The sequence below is a fragment of the Arachis hypogaea genome, chromosome 2 (assembly GCF_003086295.3).
Source record: "Arachis hypogaea cultivar Tifrunner chromosome 2, arahy.Tifrunner.gnm2.J5K5, whole genome shotgun sequence".
NCBI lineage: Eukaryota > Viridiplantae > Streptophyta > Magnoliopsida > Fabales > Fabaceae > Arachis > Arachis hypogaea.
The window spans coordinates 69789719-69810152 of NC_092037.1; the positions used below are offsets into that span (position 1 = coordinate 69789719).

The 20434-nt window shown below is 35.3% G+C and overlaps 1 long non-coding RNA gene across 2 annotated transcripts; it reads right to left on the reverse strand.

Annotated features, from left to right (window-relative positions):
* Positions 1-1188: 1188 nt before the first annotated feature.
* LOC112747511 (uncharacterized) lies at positions 1189-19155 on the reverse strand. 2 transcript variants are annotated; one of them, XR_003174917.2, is made up of 7 exons: positions 18585-19155; positions 18038-18251; positions 17214-17313; positions 17000-17132; positions 16108-16183; positions 1816-1869; positions 1189-1578 (listed from the first exon to the last, which is right to left on the reverse strand). It is a non-coding gene; the product is annotated as an uncharacterized lncRNA (long non-coding RNA). The 2 variants fall into 2 exon arrangements; XR_011873168.1 differs by lacking the exon at positions 1816-1869.
* Positions 19156-20434: the final 1279 nt, after the last annotated feature.

Below are 20434 nucleotides of genomic sequence, written 5' to 3' on the forward strand. Positions count from 1 at the left end.
TTTTTTTAGTTTATGAAACACAAAATCAGCATTTTTTTTCTAAAAGAAAAAACACATATACCTATTTAAAAGGTATTACCAAAACCAGTTTAAAGGATTGTCTTGGTAGGATAATCTGAAATTTAGCGTATTCAAATATATAAAAAAAATTAATTTGTAAGTCAATTTCCTTTAATTTTAATTTTTTGTTGTCTGGTTAAAGTAATTATATTAATTTTAATTTTAAAATATCTTTTTTAAAAAAAATAGTTAAATTATTTTTAGGTCACGATAATTAACAATGCACATAAACATAACTATTAAATTTTACATACCAAATTGACTAAAGAATATAACACATGTATGGATTCACTGTTTATTATCATAAATGATTTAATTGATATTTTTTATTTCAGAAACCAATTAGTTTAAAATCAAAACCATCAAAACTCTAATTTTCAATCTACTACTATTCTTAATGGTAACATATAAAGCTCCTCAATCCTAAATTATTATCTTCAACATAAAAACAATCATAAATTCAATAAAGAATCATTGAATAATAACTTTTGTGATAAAAAAGAAAAAGTAAAAAACATCCAAAATTCGTCAAGCAAAATAATAAAGAGTAAGCTAGTTTCGAATATATTTAAAGACATTCTTATCAATAAAGACTCCTAAAATTACAACTAACATAAATCGAAGAGCTACATTCATAGCGTCACAACTAGAAAATAGATTAATACAGACAGATTTACAGACGAATTTAGTCTTTATTACAGACAGATTTTTCGTTACCGACGAAATTATCGACGGATTTTGTCTCTCTGTAAAAGTCCCGTCAGAAATTATTTACCGACGGATTTTTTTTCCGTTGAAAAATTACAGACGGATTTTTACCAGTTATCGACGGATTTTTCCTCTGTAAATTCTGCATCCATTTTTCGAAGGCGACGAACTTTCTGACGGATTTTCAGACGGATTTTCCGTCTGTAATTACAGGCAGATTTTCAGACGGATTTTCCGTCTATAATTACAGATGGATTTTTCGACGAATTTTTCGTCTGTAATTACAGGCGGATTTTCCGACAGATTTTCCATCTGTAATTTAAACTTTGGAAAATCATGATTACAAACAGAAAATTCGTCTGTAAATCTGTCTGTAGGATAAAATAGAATTTTTTTACTTTTTCTAATTACAAAATAAACTTGTTTTCATACAAAATAAATATAAATTTAATATAAATTTTTATCTAATTTATATTCGAATATTTACAATATTTCAAAAAATAAACAAATTCATCGTATTAAAAATAAACAATATTTACAATAAATTATTCAATATGAATTGAAGATACAGCTGAAGTGATTTCATTTGTTCTAGGGTCAACACTTTCTAAAGAAACGCCACAAGAATCTTCTTTAACCAGAAGGGCAAGAACATTGAGTGAGCTCCATATTTTTGTCATATTACTGCTTGAATCTCCCAAAGTAACAGCAAAGAGCATCAAATCCTCCTGCTCCTGGAACTCCAGCCAACAACACTCCTTCCAAGTTCAGTGTAGCATCTAAAAGTTTTGTTTGTGATTCTGGTTCAATCTGCATGAATTGCAAGAAAAGAATAGTGATATTCTACCAGCAGATATAACTTATAATCAACATCATTCAAACAGAAGAAGCCTAATAATAAGTGTCAAATCAACTCTCATCAGTGGTACCTTCGAAAAAACAATTGACCCCTCAGGAATAGCATATACCTCAACATCAGAGCAGTCTAAAATCTAATAAACAATAGGTATGTATTTACTATTTATCAATATCATTGAGTGGGCTAACCTGAAAATTTGAAAGTCGAGAAAATTCCAAGATCACGATTCAAGACTGTCAATGCTGATTCACATTCAGGAAGAAGCCAAATTATAATGAGTTCTCAAAAGTGAAACTTGAAAGAGCCTAGCATCGGAAACGACAACAATGTCCAACACAAGAACAATATGGAAGCACTCACAACACAATATGGCAGCAACTATAACAAGCAAATATAGCAAGTAAAGCAATAACAAAAACACACCGAGATTTTAACGTGGAAAACCCCCTCAACGTGAGAGGTAAAAACCACGGGTCGTCCAGACCAATGAAATAGCTCCACTATAATCAAATGAGGTACAAGAGAGTCTCAAACAAAGCACAAAAACGTGCATATAACCAGCCAAAACATCAATGCACCAAAGCTCACAAATAATAGGCAAGAAGATGAAATATACCCAAAAAACAGAGCTAATATCGAAGCCAATTTCTCCCTCTTCAGACCTCCAATTTAAATCTTCACCGTTCAGAATGAAGAACAAGATGTGAAAAATCTACAGTTCAAATTTCACGTCAATCCAACGGTGAACGAATGAGAAACTGCCGTTCCAAAATTTCTGCTCTGTGTAAAAACGGAAAACCTAATTTCTCTCTTGTGAAACCAATTTCTCCTACTGCAAACCTCCAATCAACATCTCCACCGATCAGAATGAAGAAAAAATGATAATAACATGCAGTTTAAATTTCAAGCCGATCCAACGGTGAACAACTGAGAAACTGGCATTTGAAATTTACTGCTTTGGGCAAAAACAGAAATTCTGTTTTTCCCTCTTCTCTCTCACTTGGTGGCTATTCTCTCTCTCTAAAAAAAAACTCAAAAAACTGAATTAGGGTTGTGAAACTAGGGTGCAAGAATACACCCCCAAAATGTTGGGCTTGGACCTCACAAAGGAGAGAAAAAAACCCAACAAATCTCCCCCTTCTCGACTAGGTGGAGGCCCTTGCCATTCCGGCGATCAAACAACATGTTTCAAACTTTTCTCTTGACAATGCTTTTGTTATCATATCAGCACCATTGTCATCAGTGTGAACTTTCTCAAGTTCCAACAACTTAGAATCTAACACATCCCGTATCCAGTGATACCTAACATCGATATGTTTAGATCTTGGATGAAAAGTAGAATTCTTGGCAAGATGAATAGCACTTTGGCTATCACACAACAAGACATAACGGTCTTGCTTAAAACCAAGTGCTGCAAGAAACTTCTTCATCCACAACATCAGTTGCTGCAATAAACTCTGCCTCTGTGGTAGAAAGTGCAACACACTTTTGTAGCCTTGACTGCCATGAAATAGCTCCCCCTGCAAACTTGACCAAATAACCTGAAGTAGACTTTCGAGAATCAATATCTCCTGCCATGTCTGCATCAGTAAAGCCAACTAGCAAAGGTTTCTCACCACCAAAACTCAAACTCAAGTTAGTTGTACCTTTGAGATATCTCATAATCTATTTAACAGCATTCCAATGTTCTTTACCTGGATTAGAAAGAAAACGACTCACCGTACCAACCGCATGAGCAATGTCTGGTCTAGTACACACCATAGCATACTGATAAACCCCATTTGTAGGATTTATCTTGTATTGATTTTAGGGGATTTTATCACATTTTACCCACATTTATTCAATGAAATAGCATGGTTTTGTATAGTCTCCTTTAATTGTGCTTGAATGTGAAAACATGCTTTTTAGGTCTTAAAATAGATAAATGTAATTTACCTTGATTCGATTAGATGCCTTGATATGTTTGTTAAGTGATTTCAGATTTAGGAGGCAAAGATTGGATTAAGGGAATGAAGAAAAAAGCATGTAAAGTTGGAGAACTCATGAAGAAATGATGGAACTAAAAAGCTGTCAAGCCTGACCTCTTCACACTTAATTGACAATAACTTTAGCTACAGAAGTCCAAATGATGCGGTTCTAGTTGGGTTGGAAAGCTAACATTCGGGGCTTCGAAACGATATAAGATTTGCTATAGTTGCATTGCGCATAGGGGCACGCACACGCACGGTACGTGAACGCGCCAATGGTGGCACATGACCCACTTAATGCAATACGTGGCCAGCGATTTTAGAAGCCTTGTGGGCCCAATCCAACTCATTTCTGATGCTATTTAAGCCAAGGATTGAAGAGAAATCAATATACTTTTAATCATTAGTAATAGTTTAGTTTTTGAAGTAGTTAGAGTTAGAGAGAGAAGCTCTCTCTTCTCTCTAGAATTAGGATTAGGAATTAGGGTTAGATTAGGATCTCATAGTTCTAGGTTTAATTCAAGTCTCCTTCTACTTCTACCTCCAATTGGTGATTGTTACACTTTGGTTCTTCTCTCTATCCCTATTCTCTTGTTGTAATTTCTCTTATTTTGTTTCTAGGTTTTGTAATTGAGATACTCTTGTTCTTTTGTTTTCTTTTAATAATGCAATTTGAGATAATTCATGTGATTGTGATGTTGTTGATTGTTGTTTTGTTAATTCTTTGTAATTGTTAGTTGTTGATTCATTTTATTCTTACAAATAAAAATGCTTTCTTTCATTACCCTCCAAGTGTTTGATGAAATGCTTGAGAGGATGTTAGAGTAGAATTCTATGTTCTTGGCTTGAGAAGGTAACTTAGGATTTCTTGAGTTACTAATGGCCAAGTAATTGATGATTGGGATCTATTGACTCTAGCCTTCATTAATCCAATTAGTGGAGAGTTAGGACTTATGGACTAGGATTGATATAGCTCATTTGACTTTCCTTTACTACTAGTTAGAGGATGATTTAATGAGATTAATCCTTGCCAATTCTCATATTGTGGTTAGTGATTAGGATAGAGATCCTTGACCACCAACCCTTGCCAAGACCTTTTTAGGCCTTAGTTTACTTTCTTGCCATTTATCTTTCATGCTTCTTATCAAAACCCCAAAATAACTCACAACCAATAACAAAACACTTTATTGTAAGTCCTAGGGAGAACGACCCGAGGTTTGAATACTTCGGTTTATAAATTTTAGGGGTTTGTACTAGTGACAAACAAGTTTTTGTATGAAAGGATTATTGATTGATTTTGAAACTATACTTGCAACGAGAATTCATTTGTGAAATTCTAAACCGTCAAAAATCCAATCATCAAAATGGCGCCGTTGCCGGGGAGTTGCAATGGTGTTATGTTATTGGTTATTGTACATATGTGAATAGTGTGAATAGGTTTATCTTTTGTTTCTTTCTTAATTTTTGTTAGTTTTATTTTGTTTTTCCATTATGAATTCTCACTTTGGCTATGAGTTTGGTTCTAATTATGTTGTAGGTGATGAGAGCTTCAATGAGGATGCGTATCAAGGATGGGACACTCAAAGATTGGAAGAGCCATATGCATATGATCAATCTCCATGGCAACAACCTCCACCAATGTACTATGAAGAAGAGCCATTCCATGATGTATATCAATCCAATGGCTATGGTGAATCTCTTTGTGACTTTCAAGAACCACCACCATATGCCTATGAATCTCATCCTCAACATGAACCTCAACCATTCTCACAAGCCTTTCATTACCAAACACCGCCCTATGATCCATATTCACCATATCACCAATCATACATGCCATACTCTTATGATCATTATGAGCAAGAACCTTTAGAACCACCACAACCCTATCAAGATTACTCCCAAGAACCACATATAGAGCCACCACCATTCCAACATCAATATCTTCAAGAGCCACCTCCTCCATATTATTACCAAGATGAACCACCTCCAATAAATGAAAATTTTCAGCCACAAGATGAATACTACTTTCCACCACAACCTCTCATGGAAGAATACTCATATCCATTGATCCAAGAGCCACATGATCCTAATCATATTATCCAAGAGGAACAAGAGTCAAGGGATCATCTCAAGGAAGCATTGGATCAATTTCAAGCAACCATGGAGTGTGTTATGCAACAAGTGGAAAGAATGGAAAATATTGAACCACCACAACTCTACCAAAAAGAACCACCTTCCTATTATGAACCCTCTTCCCAAAATGAGGAACCCTTCCACCCACCCCAACTTCTAATGGATGAAACCCTTGGTGTTCTTGTTCAAGGGCAAGAAGAGATGAAAAGGGATGTGCAAAATTTCATGGCCGCCTTGGATGCGGTAACAAATCAATTAGCCTCCCAATGCTTGAACACTCAAGGAACTCCCATGGCTCAAGAAGAGCATAGCATGAAGGAGAGATTAGAAACTCCGATGGGAAATGAAGGAAGTTGCTTTGTATTGGAACAATTGGAGGAAGCTTTAATTGTTGAAGACAAGGAAGAAGTGGTAGAAGACTTAGGAGATGGGGAGCCTCCATGGGAACATAGAGTTGAAGAAAACTCCTCCAAGATGATTGAAATTGATGCTAGGGAGGAAAGTGCACACCTTCCAAGGCATACTCCATATGAAGACTTGGATGGGATAGAGAAAGATTGAGTTCCCTTGGTGATGAAGATCAAGCATCAAGTCTTAGTGGTGAAGAATCCTTTGAGCATGAAGAACCTTCTCCCGTTGGATTTGAAAGCGTTGAGGAGGTAAATTTTTCTCACCCTCCCTATTATGATTTGAGTAAGGGAAAAGGTTTTGATAAAATTGTTGAACAAAGGATTAAGATTAAGAGATCTTGTGAAGAGGTGGAAATCCCTAGAGATAGAAGAACGAGGGTTGGTTATGCTTTGTCAAGATCTTTGGAAGCATCTTTGCCTAGGTTGCCATATACACCTTCATTTGAGTGGGTGAAATTCATTTCTATTAGCTTTATTATCCCACTTGAATATGGTTTGATTGAAACGGATGGACAACTTAGAGCTCTTTGGGGAATTAAAAGCAAGAATGAGTTATGTAGTGGTTGCAAGTTAGGAATTAGGCTCATTAAGGTCAAAGCTTCAAGGTATAGGAACGATGATTGGAAGAATGCCACTTTACAAGGGTCTCAACGGAAGGCTTGGTATGTTAAAGAAAATTCTATATGTCAACCACCCGGAAAGAGAGAGTATGAAGACCAAATCGAAAACGGGTGCGAAAACAATATATGGGATCCCGGTTCGCTATGTGAAGACTAACTATGGGGACTCATATCTTGGGTAGAACTTTGCCCAAGCTTGATGAAGATGGTTGGAAATTCTGTCAACCAATTGAGAAGCAAAGATCCTTGGAGATTCAAGGATGAGTACAAACATAAGCCACCATGACAATAAGCTCCTCAAAATGTCCAACTTAAGGACTTAAACTAAAAGTGCTAGGTGGGAGATACCCCACCATGGTAAACTCTTTCCATCCTCTTTTAGTTTTGTTTAATAAGTGATTTGAGTTGCCATTGTAGGTAGATTTTCATTTCATATTGATTTGTTTGTAAAGATTGGTTGTTAGTATGTTATATTCATTAGTAGTAGATGAATAAATCTCAAAATCAAATTGCATTTTTGTGAATTGTTTGATATTTGATTGAATAAAGAAGAGTTTTAGACATTATAGGGAGCTCTTGGGCATTTTTTCTGCTTTTTGGGCAAAAAAAAGGGCAACGGCGCGCTAGCACGCTGTGCGCGCGCGCGGATTGCACTTCCGCAACTTCTAGTATAAAAACCAGAGAGTTGTGCGCGCTTTGTGCTAGCACTGTGCTGGGAGCACAATCTCATCTGTGCGTAAGCGCGCTATGTGCTCGCGCGCGGATTGTCCCTGCTGCATCCACGCGTAAGCGCACTGTGCGCACGCGCGCGGATTTGCTCCCTGCTTTTCTCCTTCCTCCTTTCTCCTTCTTTCCTCTTCTCTTCTTCTTTCTTTCTAATTTTTTTTCTTCTTCCTCTCTTAGAAAATTTTTTTTCTCTTTTAATATAAATAAAAAATTTTTTTAAAAAAAATAATAATAATATAATAATAAATAAATAAATAAATAAAATACTAAAAAAAAATTTTTTTCTCTTTTCCTCCATTTTCTTTTATTGCATTTGCTTATTTTCATTCATTGCATTTTAATTTTGTTTTTTTTCTACCTTGTTCTCATTTTATTTTCTAAGTTTTCCATTTTAATAATGGTGTTGAACTTTCATACTCAATTGTTGAGACTTTCTTACATTATTTTGGTGCTTCTTGACTTGTTTGATATTGTTGGGTGATAAAACTTTTAAATCAATGCTTCATCTTGTATGACTCTTATGTCTTTGTGCATTGATATGACCTTATCTTGTCTTTCATGACCCACTTCTTCTTATTTGAAATTGATGTGCCATATGCTTTTCATGCTTCGATTTTACTCTTACATCGAGTATTAGTTAATATGCCATTAGCTTATATTATTTTTTCACTTACATGCGTAGCTAACATGTAGTGGGAACCTTACTCTTATTTGGCATTAGCCCCGGCCTACGTTCTACTTGTTTTGATATCTTTGTTGTAGGCCTAATTGTCATTCTTCTTTCCTTCCCTTTTAGGTTGGCCACCAAGAGAGGAAAAAGGAAAAGTTTCTAAATGGGGCAACAAACAAGTCATCCGCACAACCTTTTGAAGGAGCTCATCAATTATAACAACCCATCCACCTTACTCTTCTTTGCATGCACCGAGGACGGTGCAATCTTCAAGTGTGGGGAGGTCGTTCGACCGATCTCCATGGGTAACAATTTTCTTTTTCAACACCAATGTTAGTTAGTTATTGCATTTGCATGATAGATTGCATGTTAGTTAGAATTTGTACATATTTTACTACCTTCTTCTTATTAGGACTACTTGGTTAGAGTGATGAATCTTTTCCCAAGAAGCCGTTTTAGGGCACCCTACCAATTTGAAAAAGAAAATTTGTGGAACTTGCTTGAAAGAATTTATTTTGGAACATGGTTTTTGAGCTAAGAACACAAGCTTGTGAGATTTGAGCCTAACTGTGTGGTTACATCTTATAACCACTTATTTTTCCTTCTTGTGTGCAATTATTCTCTTTCTATGATTGTAATCTTTGAATTGTTTGATTCTATATGTCCATTATTCCTTGTATTCATGCATTTATATGATTGAGGCCATCATTTCATTTAGCTTACTTACCCAAAAAGCCTTACCCCTTATCATCCATTGTTAGCCAATTTGAGCCTACGCTTAGCCCACTTGTTCTTATTTTAGCACATTACAAGCCTTAAAGCGAAAAACAATAATTGTCCTTATTTGGATCATTGATTAGCTTAGGCTAGTGTGTGTGAGTATCATTCAAGTGTGGGAACCTTGGGACATTAGGTGAATAAAAGGGTAGTTTTGTATTATTAGTGTAAATATTGGGAATTGGGTATATACTCATGTATTGATCAAATGTAAAACCTTATGCATTGATGCTCTTGTATATAAAAAAAATGAGAAAAAGAAAAGAAAAAGAAAAAGAAAAAAAACAATATGAAAAAAATATAGAAAAAAGAAAGAAAAAGAAGAAAAATAAAGAAATAAAAAAGGGGACAAAATGCCCCAAAGTAAAGCTCAAATAAAAATCAATGCATGTGTTGTGAAATGAAAAAGAGAATGCATGAGTATGTGGAGAAGTGAAGAATGGGTAGTTAGGTTAGAACTTAATTGTATAGGATGTCATAGGTTAGGTGGGAAGTCTAAGCCTATCAAAGATTCAAACTTCAAGCTCACTTGACCAATTATGCATCCTACTTTAACCCTAGCCCCATTACAACCTAAAGAAAAGACCTCATGATACATGTATGCATGCATTGAATAATTGTTGATTGTTAGATGAAAAACAAATCTTGGAAAGCATGATTAGGGGAGAATTGAGAGAATCAACCCCAAACACCGAGCAACTAGAGTGCAAACACTTCCGGTGAGGGTTCGATGCTCAATTCCTTGATTTCCGGCTTTCACGAGCGTTCTTCTTGCAAGTCTATGTGAACTTTATGTTTATACTTCAATTGGTAGGACTCATGAATCGTTATATGATCTTGGCCCTACTTGTGCATGTATGCCTTGGAGGAATGATTTATTTTTAACCAAGTAGGTAAACCCATTTTGCATTTAGTTGCATCCATTTAGATAATTGCATATAGTTTAGGTTGCATATAGTTTATTTACATTGAATAAATGTTGATAACCTTTGTTTCTCTCTTGGTTTAAGCATGAGGACATGCTTGGTTTAAGTGTGGGGAGGTTGATAAACCCCATTTGTAGGGTTTATCTTGTATTGATTTTAGGGTATTTTATCACATTTTACCCACATTTATTCAATGAAATAGCATGGTTTTGTATAGTCTCCTTTAATTGTGCTTGAATGTGAAAACATGCTTTTTAGGTCTTAAAATAGATAAATGTAATTTACCTTGATTCCATTAGATGCCTTGATATGTTTGTTAAGTGATTTCAGATTTAGGAGGCAAAGATTGGATTAAGGGAATGAAGAAAAAAGCATGTAAAGTTGGAGAACTCATGAAGAAATGATGGAACCAAAAAGCTGTCAAGCCTGACCTCTTCGCACTTAATTGACCATAACTTTAGCTACAGAGGTCCAAATGATGCGGTTCCAATTGGGTTGGAAAGCTAACATCCAGAGCTTCGAAACGATATAAGATTTGCCATAGTTGCATCGCGCATAATGGCACGCACGCGCACGGTACGCGGACGCGCCGATGGTGGCACATGACCCACTTAATGCAATACGTGGCCAGCAATTTTAGAAGCCTTGTGGGCCCAATCCAACTCATTTCTGATGCTATTTAAGCCAAGGATTGAAGAGGAATCAATATACTTTTAATCATTAGTAATAGTTTAGTTTTTGAAGTAGTTAGAGTTAGAGAGAGAAGCTCTCTCTTCTCTCTAGAATTAGGATTAGGAATTAGGGTTAGATTAGGATCTCATAGTTCTAGGTTTAATTCAAGTCTCCTTCTACTTCTACCTCCAATTGGTGATTGCTACACTTTGGTTCTTCTCTCTATCCCTATTCTCTTGTTGTAATTTCTCTTATTTTGTTTCTAGGTTTTGTAATTGAGTTACTCTTGTTCTTTTGTTTTCTTTTAATAATGCAATTTGAGATAATTCATGTGATTGTGATGTTGTTGATTGTTGTTTTGTTAATTCTTTGTAATTGTTAGTTGTTGATTCATTTTATTCTTACAAATAAAAATGCTTTCTTTCATTACCCTCCAAGTGTTTGATGAAATGCTTGAGAGGATGTTAGAGTAGAATTCTATGTTCTTGACTTGAGAATGTAACTTAGGATTTCTTGAGTTACTAATGTCCAAGTAATTGATGATTGGGATCCATTGACTCTAGCCTTCATTAATCTAATTAGTGGAGAGTTAGGACTTATGGACTAGGATTGATATAGCTCATTTGACTTTCCTTTACTACTAGTTAGAGGATGATTTAATGAGATTAATCCTTGCCAATTCTCATATTGTGGTTAGTGATTAGGATAGAGATCATTGACCACCAACCCTTGCCAAGACCTTTTTAGGCCTTAGTTTACTTTCTTGCTATTTATCTTTCATGTTTCTTATCAAAACCCCAAAATAACTCACAACCAATAACAAAACACTTTATTGTAAGTCCTAGGGAGAACAACCCGAGGTTTGAATACTTTGGTTTATAAATTTTAGGAGTTTGTACTAGTGACAAACAACTTTTTGTATGAAAGGATTATTGATTGATTTAGAAACTATACTTGCAACGAGAATTCATTTGTGAAATTCTAAACCGTCAAAAATCCAATCATCACATACATCAAGCTTCCAACAGCTGAAGCATAAGAAATTTCATTCATTGCTTGTTTCTCCTTATCAGTGGTTGGACACTGCTTGGTACTCAACTTAAAATGAGGAGCAAAAGAACTAGCAACACATTTGGCATCATTCATGCCAAACCTTTGAAGCACCTTCTTTATGTACTTCTCCTGTGACAAATAAAGCTTCTTGGAATCTCTATAACGAGTAATAGTCATGCCCAAAATCTGTTTGGCAGGACCCAAGTCCTTCATAGCAAAGAACCTGCTCAACTGTTTCTTCAACTCATTAATCCTCAAAGTATTCTTGCCCACAATCAAAATATCATCCACATAAAGCAAAAGAATGATAAAATCATCATCAGAAAATTTTTACACAAATACACAATGATCTGAAGTTGTCTTACGGTAACCATGCTTCTCCATAACAGATTCAAACTTCTTGTACTACTGTCTTGGAGCTTGCTTCAACCCATAAAGTCTCTTCTTAAGCTTGCACACAAAATCTTCCTTTCCTTTAACAACAAAGCCCTCCGGTTGCTCCATGTAGATCTCCTTATCTAAATCACCATGAAGAAAAGCTGTCTTCACATCCATTTGCTCAATCTCTAAATCAAGAGACGCTGCTAATCCAAGCACAGCACGAATGGATGACATCCTCACAACAGGAGAAAAGATCTCATAATCAACACCTTTTCTCTGGCTAAAACCTCTAACAACCAATCTAGCCTTATACCGAGGCTTAGAATTGTGTTCTTCATTCTTGATTCTGAATACCCATTTGTTCTTCAAAACTCGCATACCCTTTGGTAGCTTCACCAACTCATAGGTATCATTCTCAAGCAAGGACTTCATTTCTTCTTGCATAGCTTCAAGCCATTGAGCTTTGCTTTCATCTTCAACAGCCTCTCCAAAGCATTTAGGTTCTCCCCCATCAGTCAACAAAACAAACTCATGTGGAGAATACCTTGATGAAGGCTTCCTCTCTCTTGTAGACCTTCTGAGTGCATTTGCAGGAATTTCCAAAGCTGGTTCTTCATCTTGATCATCATCACCAACTTCATCAAGTATCAGATCAACTGTTCCATCTTCACCTGCACTTGTATCATGCTCATTATTTTGAGCTTCAACTCTACCATCTTCTACCATAGGCATAGAGGGAGTAATATCCATCTCAGAAAAATCATCACTAGGCTGAACCATTGGCTTCTCTGCATGATCAACATCCTTCAATGTTTGGTCTTCAACAAAGACAACATCTCTACTTTGAATCACCTTCTTGTTAACAGGATCATAAAACCTGTAACCAAACTCATCCATGCCATAGCCAATAAAAATACACTGCCTAGTCTTTACATCAAGTTTAGATCTCTCATCTTTAGGAATATGAACAAAAGTTTTACATCCAAAGACTCTTAAATGATCATAAGAAACATCTTTACTTTACCATACCTTCTCTGGCACTTCAAATTGCAAGGGAACACATGGTGTCTGGTTCAAGACATGAACAACAGTGCTCAAAGCTTCACCCCAAAAGGATTTTGCCAATCCAGATTGTGACAACAAGCACCTAACTCTTTCAACCAGTGTTCTGTTCATCCTTTCAGCCAAGCCATTCAACTGAGGAGTCTTTGGAGGAGTCTTCTGATGTCTTATACCATGCTCTTTACAATAAGCATCAAATGGACCTGAGTACTCACCACCATTGTCAGTACGAATGTATTTCAACTTCTTCCCAGTTTCTCTTTCAACAGAAGCTTGAAATTGCTTGAACACATTCAAAACTTGATCTTTGGTATTCAAAGTGTAAACCCATAATTTTCTAGAATGATCATCAATAAAGGTTACAAAATAGATAGACCCTCCAAGTGTTCTTGTCTTCATCGGCCCACATACATCAGAATACACCAAGTCAAGTATCTCCGGCTTCCTTGAAGGTGGATGGCTCTTAAAAGAGACCCTGTTTTGTTTTCCAGCAAAACAATGATTGCACTTTTGCAAAGCAACCTTACAACCAGATAAAAGATTCCTCTTGGATAACATATTCATGCCTTTCTCACTCATATGACATAATCTCTTATGCCATAAATCAGTTTCATCAACAAACTCAGCAGCATTAACAACATCTTTCACAATCTTTGCTTGAGTTAAATAAAGAGTAGAGTGTCTTGTACCTCTAGCAACAACCATGGAACCCTTGGTGAGCTTCCAGCTATCACGAGAAAATGAGCTATCCAAGTCTTCATCACACAACTTACCAACAGAAAGTAAGTTCAAGCGAATATCTGGAACATGCTCACACGCTTCAAAGTCAACTTGGTACCGTTGGAGGTTTCTAAGCAAACCTGTCCAACACCAGCACATTTTACAACACCTTGATGAGCCATTTTCACATCACCAAAATCACCAGGAGTATAGGACGTAAACAAATCCCTCCTAGATGTAACATGAATAAAAGCACCGCTATCAATCACCCAACTAGTGCTATTATCAACAAGGTTAACAGATTTAAACTCCTCAACAACAAGAAAATCATCATGAGTTACATTAATCTTGTCTTCCTTGTTACCATCATCTTTATTTGTGCTCTTGTCTTTACTTGCCTTGGCTTTCTCCTTCTTTAGCTGCCAACAAAATCTCTTCACATGTCCCTTTTGACCACAATAATGACACTCAATATTCTTATACTTTCCTCGAGACTTGCTTCTGCTTTGATCTCTACCTTTAGGACTTCGACTTTTGCTTCTCCCCCTAGACTCAGAAACAAGAACATCTGAATGTGTAGTCGATGTACCTTGTGACTTTCTTTTCATCTCTTCATTCAAAACACTGCTCTTGGCAAGATCCATAGAGATTACACCATCAGGAGCAGAATTGGACAATGACATTCTGAGAATTTCCCACGAGTCTGGTAAGGAGCCAAGAAGTAACAATCCTTGAACCTCTTCATCAAACTTGATGCCCATGGAAGATAACTGATTCATAATTCCTTGAAAATTATTCAAGTGATCTATCATTGATGTCCCATCTGTATACTTCAAAGCCAATAACTGCTTGATCAAAAACATCTTGTTATTCCCAGTTTTTCGAGCATACAACTGTTCAAACTTAATCCAAAGGGTTCGAGCATGTGTCTCTCCAATAATATGGTTCAACACATTATCGTCAACCCACTGCCTAATATATCCACAGACTTGTGTATGCAACAAAGTCCAATCATCATCAGACTTATCATTAGGCTTCTCTGTACCAAAAACTGGTTGATAAAAATTTTTAACATAAAGCAAATCTTCCATCTTTGACTTCCACAAATCATAATTAGGACCATTAAGAGTGATCATCCTACTAGTATTAGTATTAGCTTCCATTGTTCACAGAATCACAAGCCCAGAAAAATACCAACAAGCTCTGATACCAGTATGAAAGAGCCTAGCAGCGGAAACGACACAAATGTCCAACACAAGAATAATATGGAAGCACTCACAACACAATATGGCAGCAACTATAACAAGCAAATATAGCAAGTAAAGCAATAACAAAAACACACCGATATTTTAACGTGGAAAACCCCCTCAACGTGAGAGGTAAAAACCACGGGTCATTCAGACCAATGAAATAGCTCCACTATAATCAAATGAGGTACAAGAGAGTCTCAAACAAAGCACAAAAATGTGCATATAACCAGCCAAAACATCAATGCACCAAAGCTCACAAATAATAGGCAAGAAGATGAAATATACCCAAAAAATAGAGCTAATATCGAAGCCAATTTCTCCCTCTGCAGATCTCCAATTAAAATCTTCACCGTTCAGAATAAAGAACAAGATGTGAAGAATTTACAGTTCAAATTTCACGTTGATCCAACGGTGAAAGAATGAGAAACTGCCGTTCCAAAATTTCTGCTCTGTGTAAAAATGGAAAACCTAATTTCTCTCTTGCGAAACCAATTTCTCCTACTGCAAACCTCCAATCAACATCTCCACCAATCAGAATAAAGAACAAGATTATAAGAACACGCAGTTTAAATTTCAAGCCGATCCAATGGTGAACAACTGAGAAACTGCCATTTGAAATTTACTGCTTTGGCAAAAACGAGAATTCTGTTTTTCCCTCTTCTCTCTCACTTGGTGGCTATTCTCTCTCTCTCAAAAAAAACCTCAAAAAACTGAATTAGGGTTGTGAAACTAGGGTGCAAGAATACACCCCCAAAATGTTGGGCTTGGGCCTCACAAAGGAGAGAAAAAAATCCAACAAAACTCAGTTCTAATATTGATAGGAAGAATCAGAAATGCTAAGTAATGTTTGAGGGTGATTGTTAGTGTTGAAATATGTCGAGATATATTGTTAACTTTCTCTTTCTGTCTCTCAAGAAATAAAACAGAATTATCGTAGGCTTGATTCAGTTATGAATGAAAAATAAAAGACATTACTAAGTGAATTAATAAGCATGGAGCTATGTTGAAATAAAGATATTTAAAGCAAGCAAAATAAAGATTATACAAACTCAAGTATGTTGAAACCCAAGAGAGAAAAAGAATTAATTAATTAAATAAGAGCACATTACTTACCAAAGATATATAAAATATCTTCATTGTCAAGTCGCTTTCGCTTGGAGCTAGCCTCTTCTACCTATGCTTCTGCTACCTAAAAGTCATTTAATGAGAAATATGAGCATAAAGTTCAAATTCTCAAGTATCATCGTTAGCAGCAAAAGCTTTTCCTTGCCTGTGATAGATTGCATTTTTCTATGCTATTCTATAACTTGAATTTTTTAACCAATTAGAACTAGCTTCCAAGTTCCAATGGAATAATTCAATAAATCCATAAATCAAAGCAAACATTCCTATGGTTTCTATTTACATACATCAACCGTAATTGGGGATATAAAGAGGTTTAAGGACTTGAAAAAGTGTTGACAGTATTATAGTTTTAAATTTATCATATATAATAATGGCATTCCTTCATTATGATTTAAACCTCTAAATGGCAGACCTCACATTACAGTTGAAAACTAAAGCTAGTATTGGTGCACTAAAAAAGGGATTAAAAAAAAGAATTGAGGTAACAACTACCCACCCTTGCTTCTGCTTTTGACTTTATAGAAATCTTTACTAAAAGTCTCCAAGATGATGTCAATAAGGGATCAAAAGCTTTATTCAGGCTTAAGGTACACACATTTCATAATAGCTTTTATTCACTTTCTAATGATAGCTTAGAAGATCAACGACAAATATTTCTCTCTTTTGATCCACTCCCATAGTAGTACATGCTCCTTTTTCTATAAAGACATTTAAGCTATTAATATACAAAAAAGCTAGCTCTAAAAAATTATTCATATAAACAACTTTTCACAGTTTAAAAAGTTAGGAGATGACATTTCCTATAATGATGTAGTAGAGTTAACGTAAATATGGAATTCTCAAAGTTTGATTTGAAAGCAATAAGAAAGAGAGGACTAACCTCGCCAAAGTACTTTGGATGGTGAGAATATTTCCAGAGATCAGAACTGCACCAGTTTAAAAGCACAACTTCTAATAATCTGTCGTACCTCCAAATATTTAACCTATAGCCCACAAATCCACTCTATCACGTCCTATATGAAAAGCCATAATATATTAACAAAAAAGAACTATCTCATTGGTAAATTGAATACTAAATTTGTAGAATATCTTACTTGGCGACCATAAGGCATTGTAGGATCAGGCAAGGAAAATCTGCCTTGTACTATCACAGATTGAAACTTGCTGTATAACTAGGCTCGATAGATTGCCCACCTACAAAAGCAGCAGCTACATCATCTACATTTACATTTTCTTCCTCTGTAAAGGACTGCTGAAAGAAATGGAACTACAAAGCATCCTTTTGGAATAACAAAATCTACTCAAACATGTAAATAACATAGTATTAGTACATGCTTATCATATAATAATATTATGGTCTCTTTTGAGCATGATAATTAACAAGAAAAATCTACTCAAACATGTAAATCAGCATCATCTCACAGTCGAAACTTAAACTCCATATAAGAGTTCAGAAGAGAAGATATTCCAAAAATATTGCTTTTAACAACAGCTAAAGCATATATGATCAAGTTAAAATTCGTAGTCAACAGATTTCCCAATGAAACAATACAAATCAAAGAGTTTTACACATGTTCAAGGTATCCGTAGCTCAAATTTGTAGAAAATTAACAGTAATTTTAAGTTAATTAAGAACAGATCTCAATATCTCAACAAATTAAAAAATGAATGAAGTTAATTAGTATTATTATGATAAGGCCTTATTAGCTTCTATATATGTATATATGCTTACACTGCGGAAACGTATTAAACCAAATTAAAAGATGTAAACGAATGCAAAGCTCTAATGGTTAAGTAATTTGATCATCTCAACTAGCAAAGTCAGGTTAACGAACTAAGGAGGCTCAACTATATATATATATAAGACTGTCATGAAAAGCTGCTACGGAATATGCATAAATAAATAAAAGGGGCATACCTGCATCAAAAGAAGGCCATAAAAGTGACAGTGATAATCCAGCAAGTAGGAGGAGGAGGAGGCTGAATCTCATGAGAAGCGTGACACCCACCATGGTGATAATACCAATACTGAGTGAACTATAGTATACAAAAAAAAAAAGCCGGATTGCTCTCATCTTCCAATTCATATCCATTGATCTAGTTGTCATGATTGCAAAACCTACAGCAACGGCCTAGGAGATGAAACCGTTTAAATCCAAATTGTCATATTTCAAAACAATAAGAGAAGAACGTCTTTTCCCACTATATAGGGGGTCACCTTCACTGATCAGATGACTCCATTCTATTCTGTCATATCCCTATACTGTCATAGTTTTATATCTTTAATTTGATTTTTGAGGTAGCTATCATGAGTCGTAGTTTGTAGTTTTTCGCACTTCAAGTTCAAAGAAACTCTAGCGTAGAATGGTATGTTAAAATACACAAATCTATTCATGTGAGAAATGATTCATGACAAACAAAAACACACAAAGATAAACCCATTCATCCAGCAATGGAAAATGCACCTCAAATATAACAGAAATTATGATGATATGGCGCGAAGTTCTCTGCCACGACCGGTTTCTCCCATTGACCCTGGCCATAACCGCAGCTTCCTCTTTGGAAATATACTATAGTCTCTTCTCGAAATCATTGCTACGTCTTCTGAATATTCCATTCCAAATTCGAGAAATTAACCCCTGCTTCTTACTCTTCTTCTTCTTCTTATTCTTTTCCTCCTCTCCATCACCAACAACAGCAGTGGCACCAACACTTTCCTCTTTCTTCTTCTCACCTTCTCCAACTACCTTATTCTCCTCACCGCTCTTTCTTCTTCTCTAAAACCTCAAACAAAATTAGGGTTTTGTTGATTGAATTTCACTGTTAGCTATGATATGACACCGTATTGCTTGTGAGTAAGTGAAAGATCGGCAATTCGTTAGGGAAAAGAAGCGACTAAGAATGTGAAGGAAAGTGTGAGTGAGACAAAGAAAGTGAGATTAACGAACTTTCTGTGATTTTTTTTATTTTTTTGTGAAATTAGCAGCAGCAACAGAGAAAGGACAGGATTAGGGTTAGGGATAATGAAATCAGAATAGAATCACAATGGAAGGGGTTAGGGATATGTGTAACAACCACCCCTTCTAGAAACAAAAATTAAATTCGAAATTCGAAAGTCAGTTGGGACTTGGGCTTAGAATTTTGAATTTTATGGATAGGAATCTAATAACCGCCTTCTGTTTGAATTTAAAATTATCCCAACCACCCTATCACCAAATGTATATAAATAGGGGTGCACCTATAGGTAGAAAATCACTTCTCTCAAACACTAATCCTCTCCCTTCTCTCTCTACAAAAATATATTCTGTGTGCAAACACAAGGAACACAAGAGGCAAGTTCATAGGCAACAAGGAAGCGTTAGAAAAAGTGTAGGGAATTATGTTTTTTAAAATGCTTGGCATGTGTTATGTTCCATTTTTTATTTTCTTCCATTCACGAATGTTATCATGGAATTAATTATCTTTCACTCATCCTTTATTCATGTTGATCATGTCTGTCCACCATGTCATTCATGTCTTCTTGAATCGTTAGTATATGTCTCCTTGTGATGTTCATTCAATTATTCACTATACTCATTTTGTGCTCTTTCATATAATTATGTTGTTAATATTCCCTTAGATCGAGAGTACATGCCTTCTTATAATGCTTATTCAATCCCCCATGTTATTATATTAATATTCCCTTAGGGCCGATAGTACATGCCTTCTTATACTGTCTTGTTCAACATACCATATTCTATTATATGCATATATGTGATCTCTTACATGGTTATATTATTATTTAATATACCCTATTCTATTATGTGCATCTATGTGACCTGTTATATTATTATGTCATTATTACTCCTTTAAAGTCAAGAGTACATGCTTTCTTAAATATTTTATTCAAACATCTAATATACCCTATTCTACTATGTGCATATCATTATGTCATTATTACTCCTTTAAAGTCAAGAGTACATGCTTTCTTAAATATTTTATTCAAATATTTAATATACCCTATTCTATTATGTGCATATCATTATTATTACTCCTTCAAAGTCAAGAGTACATGCTTTCTTAAATGTTTTATTCAAATATATAATATACTCTATTCTTGTTATATGATCGTTGCACCATTATATTACTCTTTTAGGATCGAGAATACATAATTTCTTTAATATTTTGTGCAATTATTTAAAATGCCCTATTTTCTGCACTTTGATATGACCTCTTTCAATCCATAATATTATATTACCAAGATCTTTTAATTAGAAAATCTATACACATGCTAGAGTCTCATGATTTTCATATATCCCTTTATTATCAAAATTGT